A 23,279-nucleotide genomic window follows, 5' to 3' on the forward strand; every position below is an offset into this window, starting at 1 on the left:
CATGGTGACAGATCCTATTGGGATCTCAAACAAATGGTTTCTCTTTCCTCACGTAACAAAGAAACTATGAGCTGAAATTTTGAAACTTTTTTGAACCTTGATCCAAAATCTGATTGATCTGAAACACTGTGGTTTTAAAATTTTGAACTATGTGGACCATAAGAATGGTTCTAAGGTAGTGACAGACCATTATTTAATTATTTAGCTATACTCCATGGAGTATGCCCTTCTGCCCCTTCCAGGCATGCTGCCCCAGCAACCCCTGACAAACTCAATTAACCCTAATATAATCACTGGACAACTTACAATGACCAATTAACCTACCTGTTATACGTTTGGACAGTGAGAGGTAACTGGAGCACCTGGAGGAAATCCATGTTGTCAAGGGGAGAATGTACAGAGATTCCTTACAGAATGGCGCTGGAATTGATCTCAGAACTCTGGAATTCCCTGAGCTGTAATGGCATCCTGATTGGCACTCCACTGGCATTACGGTCTCAGCTTCTTTGGATTGCTTGGACTATTCAAAAATAAACAGAGTCAGTTTTTATCCTGTAAGCATGCCATGTGATTGCTACAACAGTTAGTAATCCTTGGATGACCTTCCTGCTCATCTGTTTTTGACCTATTTTAGGGCCACTCTATGGCTGAATCAGAAGAGTGTGGGGTCATCATACTTGAATACAAATGGCAATCCATTGTATTATTGAAAGAATGTTGCACCATTAACATGAAGCCTTGTCAGGTGGACAGAAATGTACACATGGTATTAAGTTGAAAAAGAGCATAGTTCAAGTTTGCTTATTGTTATTCAACCGTACACATGTTTTGTAGCCTGGGAAAAAGACACACACAGGACAACAAATACCTTTTCAGGTCTTTAATTCCTTTACCTGTTTTAGATATTTTAATGCAGAAACAGAGTGTCAAAATGAAAACAACAAAATTAATTTAAAAAAAACATTCTTGCTGTTACAAGCTCAGCTTAATTTCAGTCCACACCCTTGTGTATCAACTAGTTACGTATGTAGTAAGAAAATAAGTAAAACAAAATATACAAAACCAGTATGGTTGTGTAATTCTAAAAAGCAATACAAACAACATGAGGATCCCACCAACCCTATACCTTATACACAACATCAAAAATATGAACAAATATAACTCATCATAACTAAGAGATACACTCACATTGGCACACATGTGCTTAATTTCCAAACACATATAGGCTAAACCCTGAAACGAGTTCTCCTTGCTCACGCTACATGAACAGATATTAACGCATTCACCTTACTCCATTACATTCGGTCATGAAACAATAAAGTAAGACAAAAATGAACTTTTACAAGAACTTATACACTATATAGCCTTGTAGTTGAATTACTAGAAAGACTAACCTACTAGGCTGATAAGGAACTTCACACAACCGTGCTATCCAGCGCCGATACCTTACTCATGAAAATCTAAAACATCCACATGTAAAATATGTCAAATGACCAATATTCTAGACGTACAAACAAGTATAAATAAATTTATATAAATATTATAGATATTATCCACTTTTCCTCACCATATCTGGGAAAACACTCAACATTCTTTCTAGAACCTTGTAACTTTATTTCACTCCACACGTGCGTAATAACATCATCGTTTTATTTTAAAGGCACAGGCAGCTATCAGCATTATCAGCGTGAATACATAAGTGCAGTTTAACAATAAACTATGATATTCAACGGTCACATGTATACTAGCAAACGAAACAATGTTCCTCCAGCCCAAGGTGCACAACACACATACACAAATAAATTAGCAAATAATAAGGTGCAAAAGAAGTTAAAAAAAATAAACAGTATAATGCTCCTGGTGCTTCATACGCTACTAGACCTGGGTGGTGTCAGGGAGTTCAGTAGTCTCACACCCTGCCAGAAGGAGCTGTTTCCAATCCTAATAGTCTTTGTCCTAATGGTACGTCCTGCTTGATGGTGGAGGGTCAGAGTGATTTTTGGATGGATGGAAGGGATCACTGACAATGCTAAGGGCCCCACGCATGCAGCATTCCTGATAAATATCTCAAATAAGTGGGAAAGTGATGCAAGTGATCCTCCCAGCAGTCCTCACAATCTTTTGTAGGGTCTTATGGTTGGAGGTTTACAACTCCTGTGCCAAATGGTCAGGGCAGTCTCAATGGTGCTCCTGTAAACATTGATTAAATGGCGGTGGGGGTGGAGGGGGGGGGGGGTCCTTGCTCACCTCAGTCTCCTCAGGAAGTGTATCACTTACCAAAGTTCTTTTCTCAGTCAATATGATGAAAGAGAAACCTGTGGTCATTTTCACATCGGTATTTGTGGAATTGGTTGCTGTATTTGCACATTGCAACAGTGTTGTATCTCATTGGCTGCATAATGACAGAAACAACCTGACAGCATGAAGGCTATTATATAATTGCAGGATTTTTTGTAAGCATACCAAGATCATTGTCTTGTTTAAAGATAAGGATTAGCTTTATTTGTCACAAGTACATCAATATTCAAAATATATACTTAATGTGTCATGTCAAATCAGCAAAGACAATCTGCAAGAGTCACCGTACTTCCAGCACCAACATAGCATGTGCACCAGCTTACTATATATCTTTGAAACTGAGAGCAAAGCAGACCCGGCAGAGACAACCCAGTCATGGGAAGAATGTACAAACTCCTTACAGAGAGCAGCGGGAATTGAACCCTGATCAATGATTAGTGGGGTTATAAAGTGATGGCGCTAATCAGTACACGGCCGTGCCACCAGCCAACCTGCCATTTCCACATCATCATACAAAACTCAACACAGATTAAGGATGAAATACGGGACTGCTCTGATTAAACGGCTGCACAATGAACACCAAACATTTCCTTTACAATATATCCACTTATATAGCACTTCAAATATGTCCCTCAGTGTTACAAAGATGTTTCTCAGGTACCTTATTAAGCAGGAAAAATATGTGTTATCCTAAAGAGATTGGAATGAAAAACAGAATGCAAATTGGTCAAATTGGCAAGTAATATCTCAGAATGCAGGATTCAGAATTGTGTGCGACAAGCCGGAGGTTCCAGCATGAATTAACCATCCATGCAAGCAGATAGAGCGATGGAAGGAGAAATCCAATGCAAGCTAATGTAGAGTGCCAAAAACTGGAAGGGGGGAGGATTAAAAACAAACAATAGCATGCATTTCAGGAACAGTGCTAAGAGCACTCTTGCTGAGCAGTAATTTTCAAATCCAATGGGATGTTGAATTACAATGTCAGAACAGTAGAAATAGTAGAAATGAAACACTATTCTGCTCTAGTCAGAAGCAGCAAGAAATAGATTTAAGCATTGGATTAAGTGTTGTAAAGAACTACATTACTATTAGAGGAATGAGATATTGAGAAAGGCTGAAGAGTTGTGAACAATTCACCTGAAATGGTAGCACTTAAGAGGATTATTACGCTGTTTCGGACATGGATAACCTACTATATTGCATTCTATTACACAAGGGACACATGTTCAGACAGCTAGAGACCAACATTAGGACAAATAACATAACCTTTTGCATGTGAAATGGACATTGCCATCAAGCGAAACTCCTTGGAAATACTTCATCAAAAGATGGATGTTACTGTACCCTGCAGGTCATCAGGACCTCCTGATGTGGTGTGCTGAAAAACCTTCTTTACCCATTATTACCTTGTAATGATAAATAGAGTCATAGAATCTTAGAAAAGTAGAACACAGAAACAGGTCCTTCAGCCCATCTAGTCCATGCTGAACCATTTAAATTTCCTACTCCCATCAACCTCCACAATTACTATAGCCCTCCATATCGTGACCATCCATGTACCTACCCAAACTTCAATTAAACATTGAGATCAAGCTCACATGCACCACTTGCACTAACAGCTCGATCCACACTCTCAAGACGTTCAGAATGAAGAAGTTTCCCCTCATGTTCCCCTTAAACTTTTCACATCTCACCTACAACCCATGATCTCTCATTGTAGTCCCACCCAACCTTCATGGAAAAAGCCTGCTTGTATTTACCCTATCTATACTCCTCATAAGTTTGTTTACCTCTATCAAATTTCCCAACAATCTTCTACATTCCAAGAGATAAAGTTCTAACCTATTCAATGTTTCATTATAACTCAGGTCCTATAGTCCCAGACACATCCTTGTAATTTTTCACTGTACTCCTTCAACCTTATTTATTAAATAATCTCAGTAAAAATGCAGAACAGCACAACTCTAGGATTCCTCTATCCTGGGCCAGTTTTTCAGTCTTTCAATGTGTAGCCCATTGATGGTCCTCCCATTCCCAGGAGTGAGGCTGTTGGAGCCTCCGTTGGCGTTTCTAGAGCATTGGATTTATAGAGGATGGAGTTGCTAACCCCATCCCCAATCCTCCTCCTTTTGCAGCCGGACCTGGGGCCATCTATAAGGGAGGTGATCCTAAGATTGAAGAACATGATTTCATCACCCACTGCCATTTCTGTTATGCAGTAAAACAAATATTTGTCCGGAAGTTTGAGAACACGCCAAAGGAAGTGATAGAATTGTGCAAATGAGATGGGTGAAAGACTGTTTGGATTGTTACAGTGTAATGCCGGATCAAATTAATTTGTGACCAAGATTTTGTCAAACGTGATGAGGTAACGGATATTTTCACCTCTGGATACAGGCTCAGGAATTTGCTGCTAACACGTGTGATATGGGTGAGACCAGAATGTCTGGTACTTGATGTTGGGAAAATTCAAGTGAGAGTGCAGCAGACCGCTGGGTGACTGGGGTTGGGTGGTTAGAAATGGTGGATTAGAGATATTGGTTCATATGTATTGACTTGTGTTTCCTCTTTTTTTCCAGTAATGGACTCCTCACCTGGTCCCTCAATATCACCTCCCTGAATAAGAAGGCAAAGAAGTTTTTCCACTTCCTGAGGAGATTGAGCCAAGTGAGGCTCCCTACACCCCCCCCCACCCCCACAACTCCCTGCCACCTCCATCTTAACTGAATTGTACAGGAGCACATTGAGACTGCCCTGACAAGCTGCATCTCCATCTGGTATGGGAGCAGCCAAGCATCGGACCAGAGGTTCCTACGAAGGACTGTGAGAATGGCCGAGATGATCACAGGGGTCTCCTTATTACCCATCGGGGACATTTATCAGGAGTGCTGCATATACAGAGCTCTTAGTATCATCAAGGATTCCACCAGTGCATCCAGAATCTTCTTTGACATCCTACCATCAGGCAGGAGCTTCCGACATATACGCATAAGAATGGTCAGGATGGGAAACAGCATCTTTCCTCAGCCCATTAGGTTCTGAACCGCATTCAAAGTGTCACTAGATAATTTGTACTGTACCCTCCAATATTTAATTTATGCAATATACTTTGTTTATCTATGCATAATTTATTTGTAGATTTAGTTCTTACATTCCTAAGTTATAAGTGCTATGTGTACTAATGTGGTCCAGAGAAACATTGTCTCATTCATGTATATAGTTAACTGACTATAAACTTGATGTCTTGACATTGGGATGCAGGTCAGCCATGAAATTAGGTTATTTCTCAAGTTCAAGTCCAAACTCAAGTTTACTGTCATCTAACTCTATATATGTACAGCCAAATTAAACAACCTTTCTATGGACCACAGTGCTGGCATAATTCATATATCACACACAGCTCACAAAACAAAATGTTACTATCGGTAATTAGATAAAATATAATTCAAAATGCACATAGTGCACAGCACAGGTAAACAGGACACTGAGTTCCTCCAGCATTTTGTGTCTGTGGCTTTGGATTTGCAGACTATGTCACGCTTATGATTTGCTGCTCCACTGCAAAGCCTGTTCTGAGCTTGAACTGTGCCCTACCTCTGACCTAGAAATGCATGTAATTGTGTGTGGTGGTGGAGAGAAGAGTGGTCGAAGCCAAACCTCAGAGCAAGGACAAGGGAACAGAGGCTAGGAGATCAATTGGAGAAGAGGTGTAGGACTTCCTGCAAGTCTTCTGGTTCCATACATTGTTGTTTAGATAATAACAGCCCAGTAATAAGCACCTGCAGTGCAGCATAGTCCAATAGTCCAGAAGGAGTTCTGTGTTGGAAATTAACTCATCCTATGCCTGGTTGATGTAGAAATTGCACTGAAGTTACAAGGACTGGTTGAAATTTTCAAAAGATGTCAAAAATAAAAAAATTATTGTCACTATTCTTTGCTAATAGTAAAAAAAATCAATTAAATCACAATTAAAAATAAAATAAAATTATGCAATGGAATTTCCAGTCTGTGAGATATATATCTTTTTAATTTTAAAAATGCATCATGGTAACAGGCCTTTCCAGCCCAGCGAGTCCCATACCACACAATTTCACCATGTGACCAATTAACTTATTGACCCATACGTATTTGACATGTGGGAGGAAACTCACACATTTACAGGGAGAACACACACACTCCTTACGGCAGCTGCTAGGATTGAACCCAGGATACTGGTGCTGTAGAAGTGTTACGGTACCGTGCTGCACCAAAGAAATCAGTCATGATCGAATGGTAGAGCAGACTCGTGTATGTATGTAACTAAACACAACTGGAAATCAAGGTAAAGAAGGAGGTATTTATCGCTGCAGAAAGCTTGGTCAAAAAAATTAATTTTAAAGTAGGGACAAAATTTGGAAATTATAAATTTCAGGAGAAAAATAATGGGTATCTCCTTTTAAGTGAAGTTTAGAATACATTGTACAGCCATTTATTCGGCTGTTAATGAACTAAGCAGTCTGCTGCTGCGTTTTCTCAACAGTTAGATTGTTTTGTACACAAGCAGTTCCAACGTTATTCCCTTTATTCTTTGCTCATATGTATAAAACAGGAAATGTGGAATTTATACTATTTACTTATTAAGATACAGTGAGAAATGGCACTTCTGGCCTTTTGAGGCATGCAACACAACAAACCATGACTTAACCATAGCCTAATCATGGGACAAATTACAAAGGCCAATTAACCTACCAACCAATACTTCTTTGGACTGTGGGAGGAAACTGGAGCACCCAGAGGAAACACACACAGTCATGGGAAGAACATACAAATATAAAGGCAGCAGCAGGAATTGAACTCGGTCGTTGGTACTGTAAAGCATTGTGCTCACCGGTACATTGCTGTGCTGCCCTGTTAATGGTTTGGGAGTTAGTGTTTCTTTGTTGAACCTCTAAATTGGATGGAATGGCAACAAAAAATTATATATATCCTGTGGACAATAACATTTTACATTTATCATTTTCCTACATTTCAGGAGCCCTGACATAACAGAAGCACATTGATAATATCTGCATTATTATCAGCTTTTGTTCAGTCTCAATTGATAAACAGCCACCAAGAGGAGTGACTATGATTTCAGCCCTCACAGTGATAAATTAACTTGTTTTTAAATTTCATGCCACCCTGTCGAAATCAGCCATGAATGAAATGGTTTTGTTTTTAAACTTGTTATCTTATGTTTTGGGATTTGGTGTCACAAACTAATTTCGTATATGAGACTTCACTGTTTTTTACAAGAGTGATTAGATTTGCCTAGATTTTTAGCCATCTCAGAGCTAACACAATCTCAATTGACACATGATTTTAATTGAGGTTGGACAGTGATTTGAATTTAACCCACCAAGCAGCCAATAGAAAACAGAAATCTATAAGTATCTGGCAGGTTGGGCAGGATTTGTGGGTAAGAAGCACAGTTCAGAACTGGAATCAAAAGGTTTATTGTTACTGAGATATGTTGTGCAGTTTTCAAGATGGTATGAGTGAACAACCAGATGTCCTGCAGACAGTTCACCAAGCCACTTCTTCTTCTTTCAAATATGCTTCTCCTACTAAACTATGTGCAATTAGGGTCTGTAATTTGCATTATGTTGACATTTTTTTAGGCCAACCGAGTGACCTGCACTTTTGCTGTCTCTGGGGGAATTCGGCAAGGACGAGAGTGAACTGCGTGGCCTAATGGTGGAGAGCGAACCCATGACCGGCTCCGTTACTCCTTGCCCATTAAAGCATCGAGCAAGATTGAAATCGACGAAGATGAGAATGGACGGCGAGTACGTGTTCAGTGGCATCTGCCTGCACCTGACTCACCTCCCTCTCTTTCTCGTTCACTGCTGCAGGAGGAAAGTGCAGGAATTTTGGGTCCCATGCCGCAGGATTTGATTGGCGTGGCTCATGGATGTGGACACATTCTTGGAGGACTCTGTGGTTCATTTTATATGTGCTTCTGGCTTGTAGTTACTGTTTTTTTTGCTACTTTGTACAATTCGACCAGGGCACTGCAGTGTAGACTGACACTGTAGCTTGCTGTCAACGAGTGACACAACACTAAACTGAACTGAACACTCCAAGACTGTTTGGGATCATGTGACTCTGCAGTTCGATACTTAATATTCTGTGTGTTATTTGCAGGCTTTTTGCTGTTTGTGCAATTTGTTCTTTTTTTCCTGTGCTTTGTGTGTTTGATGTTTCTCTTGAATGGATTCCATGATGTTTCTTTGTTTAGTAGCTGCCCGCAGGAAGATAAATCTCAGGGATGTATACTGCAAACATGCTTTCGTAATAAATGTTCTGTGAATCTTTGAAACTTCGAAATTTGTTGTATTTTGGCAGAATTAGGCAATTTGGCTCACTGAGTCTTCTCCAGCATTCTATCATGGCTGGTTTATTATCCCTCTCAGCCCCATTCTCCTGCCTTCACCCCATAATCTTCGACTTCCTTATGAATCAAGAATCTATCAACCTCCACTTTAAATATACCCAATGACTTCATAGCCACCTATGACAATGAATTCCACAGTTTCACCACCATCTGGCTAAAGAAATTCCATCTCATCCCTGCTCTAAATGGACATCCCTCTATTCTGAGACTGTGCCTTCTGGTCCTTGACTCTCCCACTATAGGAAACATCTTCTCCACATCTCTTGGCCTTTCAATATTCTTGTCAAGGTGTAGTTGAAGTATTGAGATTCTCGAAGTACATCCACATGGATTTAATTAGCTCTATCTCTCTAATCCATCCAATACCCCTTAAAATGCTACTTAGTTAATCCAGACCATCATAATGAGGAAAGCAAGGAACGTACTTAAGGAATCCATCTTCTCCTTAATTGTTTGCTGCTCTATCGTTGAGTAGGATCTGGAAACGACTATTAATATTCTGTCGTGATTGTCAAATGTTCTTTGAGGTGTAAGGCAACAATCAGGTTAAATATCACTGAAACTACATATGACATGAAATTTGTTGTTTTGTAGCTGCAGTACATTGCAACGGGGTGTATGGGGTGTCCAGGGAGGGTAATACCTCTGGAGAAGGGGCATGTCATGTCCGAAGTGGGGCAGATCACTTAACTTTGGTCCCCCACCAAACACGTAGCTCTCACCTGTGGCTCGAAGTAGCTATTTACATGCCACATCCCAGATGCATTAGTGATAATTTTTCAAAACTCTTTGGATTCTGGACTAGTTCCTGAGGATTGGAGGATGGCTAATGTAACCCCACTTTTTAAATAAGGAGGGAGAGAGAAACCGGGGAATTATAGACGGGTTAGTCTGACATCGGTGGTGGGGAAAATGCTAGAGTCAGTTATCAAAGATGTGATAACAGCACATTTGGAAAGCGGTGAAATCATTGGACAAAGTCAGCATGGATTTGTGAAAGGAAAATCATGTCTGACGAATCTCATAGAATTTTTTGAGGATGTAACTAGTAGAGTGGATAGGGGAGAACCAGTGGATGCAGTATATTTGGATTTTCAAAAGACTTTTGACAAGGTCCCACATAGGAGATTAGTGTGCAAACTTAAAGCACATGGTATTGGGAGTATGGTATTGATGCGCATAGAGAATTGGTTGGCAGACAGGAAGCAAAGTGTGGGAATAAACGGGACATTTTTAGAATGGCAGGCAGTGACTAGCGGGGTACCACAAGGCTCAGTGCTGGGACCCCAGTTGTTTACAATATATATTAATGACTTAGACGAGGGAATTAAATGCAGCATCTCCAAGTTTGCGGATGACACGAAGCTGGGCGGCAGTGTTAGCTGTGAGGAGGATGCTAAGACGATGCAGAGTGACTTGGATAGATTAGGTGAGTGGGCAAATTCATGGCAGATGCAATTTAATGTGGATAAATGTGAGGTTATCCACTTTGGTGGCAAAAACAAGAAAACAGATTATTATCTGAATGGTGGCCGATTAGGAAAAGGGGAGGTGCAACGAGACCTGGATGTCATTATACACTAGTCATTGAAAGTGGGCATGCAGGTACAGCAGGCGGTGAAAAAGGCGAATGGTATGCTGGCATTCATAGCAAGAGGATTCGAGTACAGGAGCAGGGAGGTACTACTGCAGTTGTACAAGGCCTTGGTGAGACCACACCTGGAGTATTATGTGCAGTTTTGGTCCCCTAATCTGAGGAAAGATATTCTTGCCATAGAGGGAGCACAAAGAAGGTTCACCAGATTGATACCTGGGATGGCAGAACTTTCATATAATGAAAGACTGGATAGACTAGACTTATACACACTGGAATTTAGAAGATTGAGGGGGGATCTTATTGAAACGTATAAAATTCTAAAGGGATTGGACAGGCTAGATGCAGGAAGATTGTTCCCGATGTTGGGGAAGTCAAGAACGAGGAGTCACAGTTTAAGGATAAAGGGGAAGCCTTTTAGGACCAAGATGAGGAAAAACTTCTTCACACAGAGAGTGGTGAATCTGTGGAATTCTCTGCCACAGGAAACAGATGGGGTCAGTTCATTGGCTATATTTAAGAGGGAGTTAGATAAGGCCCTTGTGGCTTAAAGAGATCAGGGGGTATGGAGAGAAGGTAGGTACAGGATTCTGAGTTGGATGATCAGCCATGATCATACTGAATGGTGGTGCAGGCCTGAAGGGCCGAATGGCCTACTCCTGCACCTATTTTCTATGTTTCTACACTGCTTCAACGGGTGGGCTAAACCTGGTGAGGGTAGCCAGCGGGCCTCAAAACCCATTGAACATGCCTCTCCTAGCATGTAAAGTCAGCTCCAGCGGACTGGGTGGATGTGATCCAACAGCTAGGAAGTGGACACTGTAATGCTCCATGGAGAGTGAACGCAAAGAAGACGTCATGGACATCCACTGCAACAAGGAAGACTCCATTTTGCAATGTTTGTTTGTACCACTGGACGCAGACTTCTGAGTTTGAGAAACTGGGACTGCCCCAGTGGAACAGCTTTTTCACTTTAAGCACTCTCCTGCACAGGTTTCCTGTCATCGTCAGACATGATGAACCAGACCACAATGCAATGCATAGTAATTTAAGTTATAAATTACAATAAGGAATACATATTTAAAGTTAAATTAAGTAAGCAATGCAAAACGAGAGATTAAAAAATAAATAAAATTGTGAGTATTGTACATGGGTTCATTGTCAATTCAGAAATCTGATGGCGGAGGGGAAGAAGCTGTTCCTGAAATGTTGAGTGTGTCTCTTCAGACTCCTGTACCTCCTTGCTGATGGTAGCAATGAGAAGAGGGCATGTGCTGGGTGATAGGAGTCCTTAATAATGGATGTCACCTTTATGATGTGTTGACTTCTGAAGATGTCCTTGATGCCGGGGAGGCTTTTAATAGATCACAGTTTTCAACGGTCCATGAACCCATGAACACTACCTCCCTATTAGGCAAACAAAAGAGATTCTGCAGATGCTGGAAATCTAGAGCAATGCATTCAAAATGCTGGAGGAGCTCAGCAGCTCATGCAGCACCTATAGAAATGAATAAGCAGTCAATGTTTCAGGCCAGCATTTTGTGAGTGCTGCACACTATTTTGCTGTTTCTGTAATATTTGTTTTTTTTTTCTCTTTTTGCACACACCAACATCATTATTATGTGCCGTGTCGTATGACGTCGGGATGATGGTCTTTCACCATGATTGTTCTTGGCAATTTTTTCTACAGAAGTGGTTTGCCAATGCCTTCTTCTGGGCAATGTCATTAGGAGTTTGAGGAGATTTGGGTATGTCTTCAAAGACACTCGCAAGTTTATACAGATATACTGTGGAGACCATTCCAACTGGTTACATCACTGCCTAGTACGTGGGGGTGGCGGGACACTGCACAGGACCAAAATAAGCTGCAGAAAGTTGTAAACTCAGCCAGCACCATCAAGTCAAGTCACTTTATAATTGTCATTTTGACCATAACTGCTGGTACAGTACACAGTAAAAACGAGACGACGTTTCTCAGGACTATGGTACTACATGAAACAATACAAAAACTACACTAGACTACGTAAAACAACACAAAAACTACACTAGACTACAGACCTACCCAGGAATGCATAAAGTACACAGAACAGTGCAGGCATTACAATAAATAATAAACAAGACAATAGGCATTTTGGAGGGCAATAGGATGGCTTGGGGGGAAAGCTGTTACATAAATAAACAGCTGAATGGCGGTGTCCAGGATTCCGTCGGTTTCTGTACTCCCACCGAGTATTTCCTTGGAGTCGGATGTAGTCCAATTTAATGCCACTGGAGAGAAGAATGGATGGGAGAGCCAGCTGGCTAGGGCTTGCTTTTTTCCTGGCACGACTCCTGGCGGCTCGCCTCGCTTCCTCTTCCTCGCACACCGCTTACAACGTCCCCACCTCCAGCCACCGGCATCAGGCGTCTCCGAGGACTGCGGGCCTGATTCTCTCAGCAAGCCGAGGTCGCGCAATTTAACCAGCAGATCTTCATGAAGGTTTGTTTTTGGGCGATCTCTGTATTGTAGCAGTATCTGGCGATGGTAGATAGTCGCTCTGTCATCCATTGCCCTAAACCCTAATTGCACTTTAAAATTAAATTAAAAACTAAATTAAAGTAGCACCAGATCCGAAAGGCCACTGCTGCCATGCCTCATCACCTGCTGGGTCATGGGCCCTAACCTCACCAGCATCCAGGACATCTTCAAGGAGTAATGTCTCAAAAAGACAGCAAAAGGACTCACAACATCCAGGATATGCCCTCTTCTCATTGCTACCATCAGGATGGAGGTACCAAAGCCTGAAGACACACATTTAGTCAATTAGAAATGTCTTTTTCCAATCTGCCATCGGATTTCCTAATGGACATTGAACCCACGAACACCTCCTCATTACTCTTCTCTTTTTTTCTTATGTACTGCTGCCACATAACAACAAATTTCACGACTTATGCCAGTGATACGAAACTTGATTCTGATTCTTATATATGTAGATATACGAGACTTTGGATGAATGACATTTCCATGGTCCCAGATCAATGACTGATGGGGCTTCTAGATTAATCACCTTCATCTTGTCTCCCAGCATGTTATCTGAATATGTTCAGTCTCAACATCATAAGATTGAGTATGGAGGCAGAATTATTGGGCTGTTTCATTCCATTTTATTATCTTTTAACATTAATATACTGTATATGCCAAACATCATTAATGTTGTATTCACTGCTAGAAAGAAACATATAAAATATCCCCTTTAAAAGAATCTCTATAAAGCAAAACTACTGAATCAAATTATGATATACAGCAAGGTTTTATGAACTAGTTTTTAATGTTCTACTAGTTACATAATGAAAATCCAATAATTGTTTAAAGGAATATAGTATTACAATATGGGCTGTGAAGGATACGAACAATTCACTCAGATGCCATAGAATTAATATACATCGGTATCACTTTGACTTGATATACAAAAGACACTTGCTAAACAAGTAGTAAATCACACGTCAAGTTCTGTATAAAATACTGGTTGTTGAGGCAGAGCACCTTACAATTACGGCAACATTCACTTATTGATATTTCTCTTTTGGAATATCATCATTTCTGTTAAACTTTTTATCTTTGTTGTTTTTTCACTTTGGTTGAAAGGTGAGTAGGTGTGGCCTTTCATTGATTCTATTACGGTTATTATTCTATTATGGATTTATTGAGTATGCCCGCAAGAAAAAAATGACAGGGTTGTATATATGGTGATAGATATGTACTTTGTGTTGGTGCGTGGCCAAGTGGTTAAGGCATCAGTCTAGTGACGCCCAGTGATCTGAAGGTCGCTAGTTCGAGCCTCAGCTGAGGCAGTGTGTTGTGTCCTTGAGCAAGGCACTTAACCACACATTGCTCTGTGACGACACCAGTGCCAAGCTGTATGGGTCCTAATGCCCTTCCCTTGGACAACATTGGTGGTATGGAGAGGGGAGACTTGCAGCATGGGCAACTACCAGTCTTCCATACAACCTTGTCCAGGCCTGCACCCTGGAAACCTTCCAAGGTGCAAATCCATGGTCACACAAGACTAACGGATGCCTATATATATATGTACACACTTTGATAGTAAATTTATTTTGAACTTTGAAATTTCCATAGCACTAAATATTCTCATAGTAAGCACTATTCTTACTGAATGGAATGATGGTGCTGAATTCAGATTGGACTGGGCGTAACACTAGTAGGAAATAGAGCTACATTGCCTGGTCTGTCAGGTTGCCATCAACATTATGAAAGCAAAGACTGTTGGGAGTACTCAAAAGGTTGGGCAGCATCAGAGGTGAGAGAAGCATCATGAAAAGAAGGCAGAAGAATGGCATTGAGAGGGATAATAAACTGGCCATAATTGAATGGCAGAGCCATCTCAATGGGCCTAAATCTGCACCTTTATCTTCTGGTCTTACGGCCCTAAGACTTCATAAATGAGAAATGTTTGAAAATAGGGGTGGGGTGGAGGAAAATAGGGGTTTTAAGGGGTGCAGAATGGTGTTAGTGGTTTTGTTGGGGGATGGGAGGGAGGGATCAAAGGGAAGTCTTATCATAGGATAGACTGAGATAATGTCAAAGGTCAATGCCCTTACATCAGGAAGGCCAATTCCGGTAGAAATTTAAACATTGGTTAACATAGAAGCCAACAATCTTAAATGAATCCCAAGGACTGTAAATATTGTACTGTGCAAAAGTCTTAGGCACTCTAGCTACTCTATATATATGGTAGGACTAATTATTGGATTTTTTGCTTTGGTATTTACTCGGGAGACAGACACAGAAGCTCTCAAAGTGAGGCAAAGCAGCAGAAGGGTCATGGACTCTATGCAGATTACAGCGGAGGAGGTGTTTACTATCTTGAGGCAAATTGGGTGGACAAATCCCCAGGAATTACAAGGTGTTCCCTCAGATCCTGTGGAAAGCAAGTACAGAAATTGCAGGGGCCCAAGCAAAGATATTTAAACCATTCTCAGTGATAGGTGAGGTACTGGAGCATAGCTAACGTTGTTCCGCTGTTTAAGAAAGGCTCAAAGAATAAACCTGGAAATTTTAGGCCGGGAGGCTGACATCAGTAGTGAGGAAGTTATTGGAAGGTATTCTACAAGTATTTGGATAGATAGGGATTGATGAGGGGTAAACACACACAAAATAATACTGGAAGAAATTATCACGCCAGGCAGCATCTATGGAAAAAAGTACAGTCGACATTTTGGGCTGAAACCCATCGTCAGGACTGGAGAAAAAAAGCTTAGGAGTAGATTTGAAAGGTGGTGGGAGGAGAAAGAGAAACACTGTTGAAATCCGAAGGGGGATGGATGAAGCACAGAGCTAGGAAGTTGTTTGATGAAGGAGACAGAAGAACATGGAAGAAATAAAAATGGGGGGTGGGGGGGGAGCACCAGAGGAAAATGATAGGTGGGAAAGGAGATAACATGAGAGAGGGACAAGGGGATAGGAAATGGTGAAGGGAGGGGTGTTGGAGGCATTACTGGAAGTTTGAGAAATCGATATTCATGCCATGAGGTTGGAGGCTACCCAAACAGAATACAAGGTGTTGTTCCTCCAACCTAAGTGTGCCCTTATCCCAACAGTGGAGGAGGCCATGGATGGACATACTGGAATGGGAATGCGAAGTGGAATTAAAATGGGTGGCCACTGGGAGATCCCGCTTGTTCTGCGTATGGAGCATAAATGCTCAGTGAAGCAATCTCCCAATCTACGTTGAGTCTCACCAATATACAGGAGGCCACACCGGGAGCACCGGACACAGTATATGACCCCAACAGACTCACAGGTGAAGTGTTGTCTCAACTGGAGGGACCGTTTAGGGCCCTGGATTATTGTGAAGGAGGAGGTATAGGGGCATGTATAGCACTTGTTCCACTTGCAAGGATAAGTGCCGGGAGGGAGATCAGTGGGGAGGGACGAATTGACAAGGGAGTCGCATAGGGAACGATCCCTGCGAAAAGCAGAATGTGGGGGGCAGAGAAAGATGTGTTTGGTGGTGGGATCCAGTTGGAAGTGGTGGAAGGTTTGGAGAATTATGTGCTGGACGCAAAGGCTGGTGGGGTGGTATACGAGGACATGAGGAATCCTATCCCTGATAGTGTGGTGGGAGGATCGGGTAAGAGCACACATGTGTAAAATGGAAGAGATGTGGTTGAGGACAGCGTTGATATTGGAGAAAGGGAAGCCTCTTTCTTTGAAAAAAGAGAACACCTCCTTCGTTCTAGAATGAAAAGCCTCATCCTGAGAGCAGATGTGGCAGAAACGGAGGAATTGAGAGAAGGGGAAGGCATTTTTACAAGTAGCAGGGTGGGATGTGATATAGTCCAGGTAGCTGTGAGAGTCCGTTGGTTTATAATAGACATCGCTGGATGAGGGGGGAGAAATTTAAAAGAGGTCTGAGGGCGAGGACAGTTATATGGATCAATCTGCTGTTCAGTTATATGATGTGCTAACAGGAAATGAGCAAACTCCATGCAATTAGCACCCAAAATGAAGATTGAACCAGGGTCTTTGGCACTGCAAGGCAGCACATCCACTAGGTGTACCACTATTGTTGTCTGTAGGACAGGATTGTGTACAATTGTGGAGACTGCCATACTTTAGTCATGCAGGTCAACTACGAATTTATAACTGGCTCCTTCAAGAGCAGAAGGAAAAAAATTGCAGATAGCTAGAAACACTAAATTTTATTTTGACCATGACATTTAGTATTGTGTACTCCCAAATGGCGAAGTATAGCCTGCAACTGCAGGGTGTGTTAATGTTCCAATGAAATTAAACAGAATGTTACGAGCTCAGTTACCTCTTTACACTTCATTTAAATGGAACTGTAAAAGGTTCAGATTATAAAAAATACAATAGGTGAATTAAATAAATTTCAGTCTTTGAAATGAAACTATGTTTAATATCACTATTACAACATCTTGTCCTTGATTTGTAATAATTTCAATAACTAGTAAAAGTATTTCTTTTCCAGTATTAATTTAAATGGCCAGGGAACATTTATCCATAGTGAACTGTAGGAAGTTTATTATAGAGAGGATGTGCAAGCCTTAGAAAGAGCGCAGAGGAGATTTATCAGGATTACCTGGATTAGAGAGTAGGCTTAATGAAGACAGGGTTGAGAGAGCTAGGGCTTTCCTCTTTGGAGCCAAGGAGGATGAGAGGTGACTTGATTGAGAGTACAAGACGATAAGAGGCATAGAAACAGCTGACATTAAAAAACTTTTAATGTGGTAAAATAGCTGCAGCTGCTTCATAGAATCATCAGCAATTAGAAAATAAAATGACCGTGAGCCACATAAAGAGACTTAAACACTTAATGGGTGATAGGGTAGAGATATATCTCTAGCAAAGGAGGTATAAGGCACTCCTTCCTTCTGTTAGCCTGCAGGTCACCCTAGGGCAGGTTGTAGCACCCACTTAGCCCTCCCAATCAGGGTCATGTGAAGCTATGGGAGCAGGTGGTGCGTGGTCATATGAGCAGATGGTGCATATCACAAGTCCTGGTTATGTGACCACTGACACCAGGCAGATAATCTCTGAAGAGTATTGATAATGGCTTAGGTCAACTGTCCTGTAAAGACACTGTCCAAAAGGAGGCAACGGAAAACCACTTCCGTGAAAAAAATTGCTATGAACGATCGTGGTCACAGATAGACCATGATTACCCATGTGATACAGCACGGCACATAACGGACAAACGTTAGTTATTTTGTTTTGTCTTGCCCTGTAGTGCTGTCACAACATTTCACAACTTACTAAATGTCAGTGATAATAAACCTAATTCAGATCCTGAACTGAACTGAACTGAGCATACCCAGTCTCTTTCGATGAGTTTGTGAGTTGGTGTTTTATATTCTGTGTTTTTTGCTCATTATTTTTTTTGCCATTCGCACAATGTTTTTGTGCATTGGGAGTGTGATGTTTTGCTTTGAATAGGTTCCATGGTTTTCTGTGTTTTGTGGCTGTCTGGTATGGAAGCTTGAATGTAGAAGGTTATCGACTCAACCAGCTGCGTCACGGCCACGAGTCTTCCCCTCAGTAACGACATCTTCAAAAGGCGATGCCTCAAAAAGGAGCCATCCATCATTAAGGACACCTACCACCCAGACAATGCCTCCTTCTTATTCATACGATCAGCGAGGAAGTTTAGGAGCCTAAAGACGTATACTCAAAATTTTAGAAACAGCTTCTCTTCTAGCACTATCAGATTTCTGAAAGGTCCATGAACCCATGAACACTACCTCACTATTCCTCTTATGCACTACGTATGTTAATTTTCAGATTTAGTATTAGAATCAGATTTAATTTCACTGGCATGTGTTGTGAAATTTTATTGTATGGCAATTTATGGGTGATGGGGTGGGGATATGTCTCTACCAGTGGAGGTGTAAGGTGCTCCTTCCCTCTGCTAGCCTGCAGTCACCCGTCACCCTTGGTCAAGGTGTCGCACCTGCTCAGCCCCAAGATCAGGGTCACGTGAAGCCATGGGAGCAGGTGGTGGATGGTCGTATAAGTGTCTGGTGCATATCACAAGTCCTGGTTATGTGACCGCTGATGACATGCCGACAATCTCTGAAGAGTATTGAGAATGGCTGGGGTCACCCACTTCCTAAAGACACCGCCCAGAAGAAGGAAGTAGCAAAACACTTTTGTAGAAAAATTTGCCAAGAACAGTCAAGAACATGATTGCCTACATCATATGACATGGCACATAATGATGATGATAAAACATTTTAAAATATTAAACATAATGTTTTAAAGAGATTTATGACAGCAAGAGGCATTTTGTCAGGCACATGGACGGATAGGGAATGAAGTGACACAAATGATACGCAGGTTGGTGGAATTATTTGTGACTGGGATCATTGTTGGCAGAGACATTGTAATCTATAGGGCCCACTTCTGTGCTGTACTAATGCTCAATGTCCTACCTGTTCTTGTTTTCTAATGTCTTTTGTCTATTCCTACATTTAGATTTCTAAACAAAATCACTGAAAGGCTTGTTGAAGAGAGAAAAGTTGAAGTTCAACTTTACAGAGGCTGAAAGGTTTATGAAGAGGGCCTGTAACAACTGAAGGTAGGTTGTTTATCGCAGTAGATTTGAAAGATCTCTGATATCTCAGTGATTACAGGCCAATGGTGGCTATGAGGTTGGGAAGGAACAAGTCTATGAAAGAATTTGAAAACATGGGTGTGAATTTTAATATTGAGGGGTTTTTTTAAGCATGTGCCAATACAAGGCAGCATGCACAAAATGAGATAGATCTAATTGTGAACTGTGTTCAATGTTCAAAGTCCAAAGTAAATTTATTATCAAAGTACATAAGCATTACGTCACCAAATACCATCCCGAGATTCATTTTCTTGCAAGCATTCACAGTAGAACAAAGGACAATAGAATCAATGAAAAACTACCAACAAACAAAGGCTGATAAATTGTGCTAACACAAAAAGAACCTAGTAATAATAATAATTGCTAATTATTGGAATGCAGTGTTTTGAAATCGTCAGATGATGAACAGAGGAAGGCAAATAAGGGGTGTATATTGTTAGTCAAAACCATCAGATCTTAACAGCAAATAGAGTGAGGCTGAGATAGATTTGAAATGCTCTGGAAGGAGTGGAGCAAGATTAAAAAGTAAAGCAGGTTTTAAATGTGGGCAAAACACAAATTGATTGGAAGAAAATCTTATTTTAATTTGGAGTCTAGTTATGATCAGCAACTCTTGGATTACAAGATGCTTAGAAGCAGAATTGATCAGGCCTCCCAAAAATTATTTGGGGACTGTAGGGAAAGAAAGGTATAATGGAACTGATTGGACTACGAAGTGAGTGCTCATCAAGTCATAAGGGACAATGTAATTTCCCTCTTTCCTCTAAGTATTCTATGATTCCAGGTGGATACACTTTGTGGCCACTTTATTACATACCCCCTGTACTGTATAAAGTGGCCACTGAGTATGTTTGTGGTCTTCTGCTGCTGTAGTGGATTCACTTCAAGATTCAATGTTTTGTGCCTTCAAAGCTGCTCTTCTGCACACCACTGTTGTAACACATGGTTATTTGAATTACCTTTCTGTCATTTTGAACCAGTCTGCCCGTTCTCCTCTGACCACTCTCATTAAGCAAATTCACCCACAGAACTGCCACTCACTGGATGCCTTTTGTTTTTCACATCATTCTTAGTACACATTAGAATCAGTATCTTATCACCAGCATGTGTCATGAGATTTGTTAACTTAGCAGCAGCAGTTCAGTGCAATACATAATATAGGAGGAAAAAAATTAATAATATAAATAAATAGGTAAATCAATTACAGTATACATATATTGAATAGATTAAAAGTCATTCAAAAAAACAGAAATAATATATATTAAAAACGTGAGGTAGTGTTCACGGGTTCAATGTCCATTTAGGAATCGGATGGCAAAGGGGACTTTAGAGACTGTCCGTGAGATACTCAAATCAAGCTGTAAGGCATCAGCAATCATTCCACAGTCAATGTCACCTAGATCATAAGACCATAAGATATAGGAGCAGAATTAGGCCATTCAGCCCATCGAGTATGCTCCATTCCATCATGGCTGATCCTTGATCCCACTCAACCCCATACATCTGCCTTCTTGCCATAATCCTTTGATGCCCTGATCGATCAGGAAACGATCAACTTGGCCTCTACTGCAGTCTGTAGCAGAACATTCCACAGATTAACTACTCTTTGACTAAAAAAAAATCCTCCTTACCTCAGTTCTAAAAGGTTGCTCCTGAATTTTGAGGCTGTGCCCTCTAGTTCTGGATACCCTCACCATAGCACAAACCCTTCTACATCCACTTTATCTAGTCCTTTCAACATTTGTTTTTTTCAATGAGATCCCCACACATCTTTCTAAATTCCTGTGAGTACAGGCCCAAAACTACCAGACACTCCTCATATGTTAACCCCTTCTATCCTGGAATCATTGTCATAAACCTCCTCTGGACTCTCTCCAATGACAACACATTCTTTGAGATACAGGGCCCAAAACTGTTGACAATACTCCAAGTGTGGTTGACTAGTGTCTTATAAAGCCTCTGCATTATCTCCTTGTTTTAATATTCTATTCCCCTTGAAATAAATGCCAAATTTGCATTTTAATTTTTTTTTACCAGAGACTCAACCTGTATATTAACTTTCTGGGAGTCTTGCACAAGGACTCATAAGTCCCTCTGCACCTCTGATGCTTGAATCTTCTCCCCATGTAGATAATAGTCAGCTTTATTGTTCCTTTTACCAAAATGCATTATTGTTCATTTCCCAACACTATATTGCATCTGCCACTTTATTGCCCATTCTTCCAATTTGTCCAGGTCCTGCTGCAATCATATTGCTTCCTCAACATCCACCTATGTTCGTATCATCCACAAACTTTGCCACAAAGCCATCAATACCATTATCTAAATTATTGACAAACAATGGGAAAAGTAATGGTGCCTATACTGACCACTTAGAGACACCACTAGTCACTGGCAGCCAACAAGAAAAGCCCCCATTTTTTCCAACTCGTTGCCTCCTGCCAGTATCTTTCCCGTAATGCCAGAGGATTGTATCTTGTTAAGCAATGTCATGTGTGGTACCTTATCAAACGTCTTTTGAAAACTGAAGTAAATGACAGCCACTACCTCTCCTTTGTCCACCCAGCTGGTTACTTCCTCAAAGAATTCTCACCAATTTTTCAGGCAAGATTTCCCTTTAAAAGAAACCATACTGACCTTGACTTATTTCATCATTAGTCTCCAAATATCCTGTAACCTCATCCTTAATAATAGACCCCAACACTTTCCCAACCACTAAGGTTAGGTGAACTGGCTTATAGTTTCCTTTCTTTTGTTTTCCTCCCTTCTTAAAGAGTGGAGTGATATTTGAAAATTCTAGTCCTCTGGAACCATGCCAGAATCAAGTGGTTCTTGAAAAATCATGACCAATGCATCTGCTATCTCTTCAGTAACCTCTCTCAGGACTCTGGTATGTAGTCTATCTTGTCCAGGTGACTTATCCACCTTAGGACCTTTAAGTTTCCCCAGCACTTTTTCCTTTGTAACGACAATGGCTCTCACTCTTCTCCCTGACCTCACTCCTGGACCTCTGGTACACTGCTATTGTCTTCTACAGTGAAGACTGATGCAAACTACTCATTAAGTTCAACTGCCTTTTCTTTTTCCCCCATTACTACCTCACCAGCATAATTTTCCAGTCATCCAATATCAACTCTCATCAAACAACATTAATAAAAGTTCCTGACGAAGGGTCCCGGCCCAAAAAGTCGACTGTACCTCTTCCTATAGATGCTGCCTGGCCTGCTGCATTCACCAGCAACTTTTATGTGTGTTGCTTGAAATTCCAGCATCTGCAGATTTCCTCATATCAACTCTCATCTTCCTTTTTATTTCTCCACTCTGATTTTGGTTGAACAACAACAGAACCCCTTGTCTGTCTGTCTGTATCTTGTTTTACGGCGGTTGGCATCCAGCTTAATAGTGCATTACCGCCACCCTCTGCTCCAGAATGTGCACTAGACATACATTCTAAATCCCTTCACTCAATCACACGCGCGTGCGCGCACACATATATATATATACATACACACAAACCTACACTTCACCCTCCCATCTTTGACCATCCTAGTATCCTATTCCTGTTTATTCATCATATTCTATAAAAAACCCCTGTACCCCTTAAAAATGCTAAAAATACCCGGACTTGTGCTCTCTCACCCATGCCCAACAACCCTTTTAATGTGAATTCCTGCATCCCCAACTCCCTTAATTTATTTCTCATTATCTCTCTCTGTTTCCCAGAACCCCTTGACTATGTCTGCATGCTTTTATATATTGAGTTGTTGCTACATGATTGGCTGATTAGATACTTGGTGTTAATAAGCAGGTGTACAGCTGTACCTAATAAAGTGGC

General features: G+C 41.0%; 1 long non-coding RNA gene across 1 annotated transcript in view; it reads left to right on the forward strand.

Annotated features, from left to right (window-relative positions):
* Positions 1–18,127: 18,127 nt before the first annotated feature.
* Positions 18,128–23,279, forward strand: part of LOC140186783 (uncharacterized) — a 102,391-nt gene continuing 97,239 nt past the window's right edge. Inside the window, exons 1-2 of the long non-coding RNA XR_011882946.1 lie at positions 18,128–18,166; positions 19,306–19,408. This is a non-coding gene — a long non-coding RNA (uncharacterized lncRNA). The remainder of the gene's footprint in view (positions 18,167–19,305; positions 19,409–23,279) is intronic.

Source organism: Mobula birostris, chromosome 1, assembly GCF_030028105.1.
Source record: "Mobula birostris isolate sMobBir1 chromosome 1, sMobBir1.hap1, whole genome shotgun sequence".
Classification (NCBI taxonomy): Eukaryota; Metazoa; Chordata; class Chondrichthyes; order Myliobatiformes; family Myliobatidae; genus Mobula; species Mobula birostris.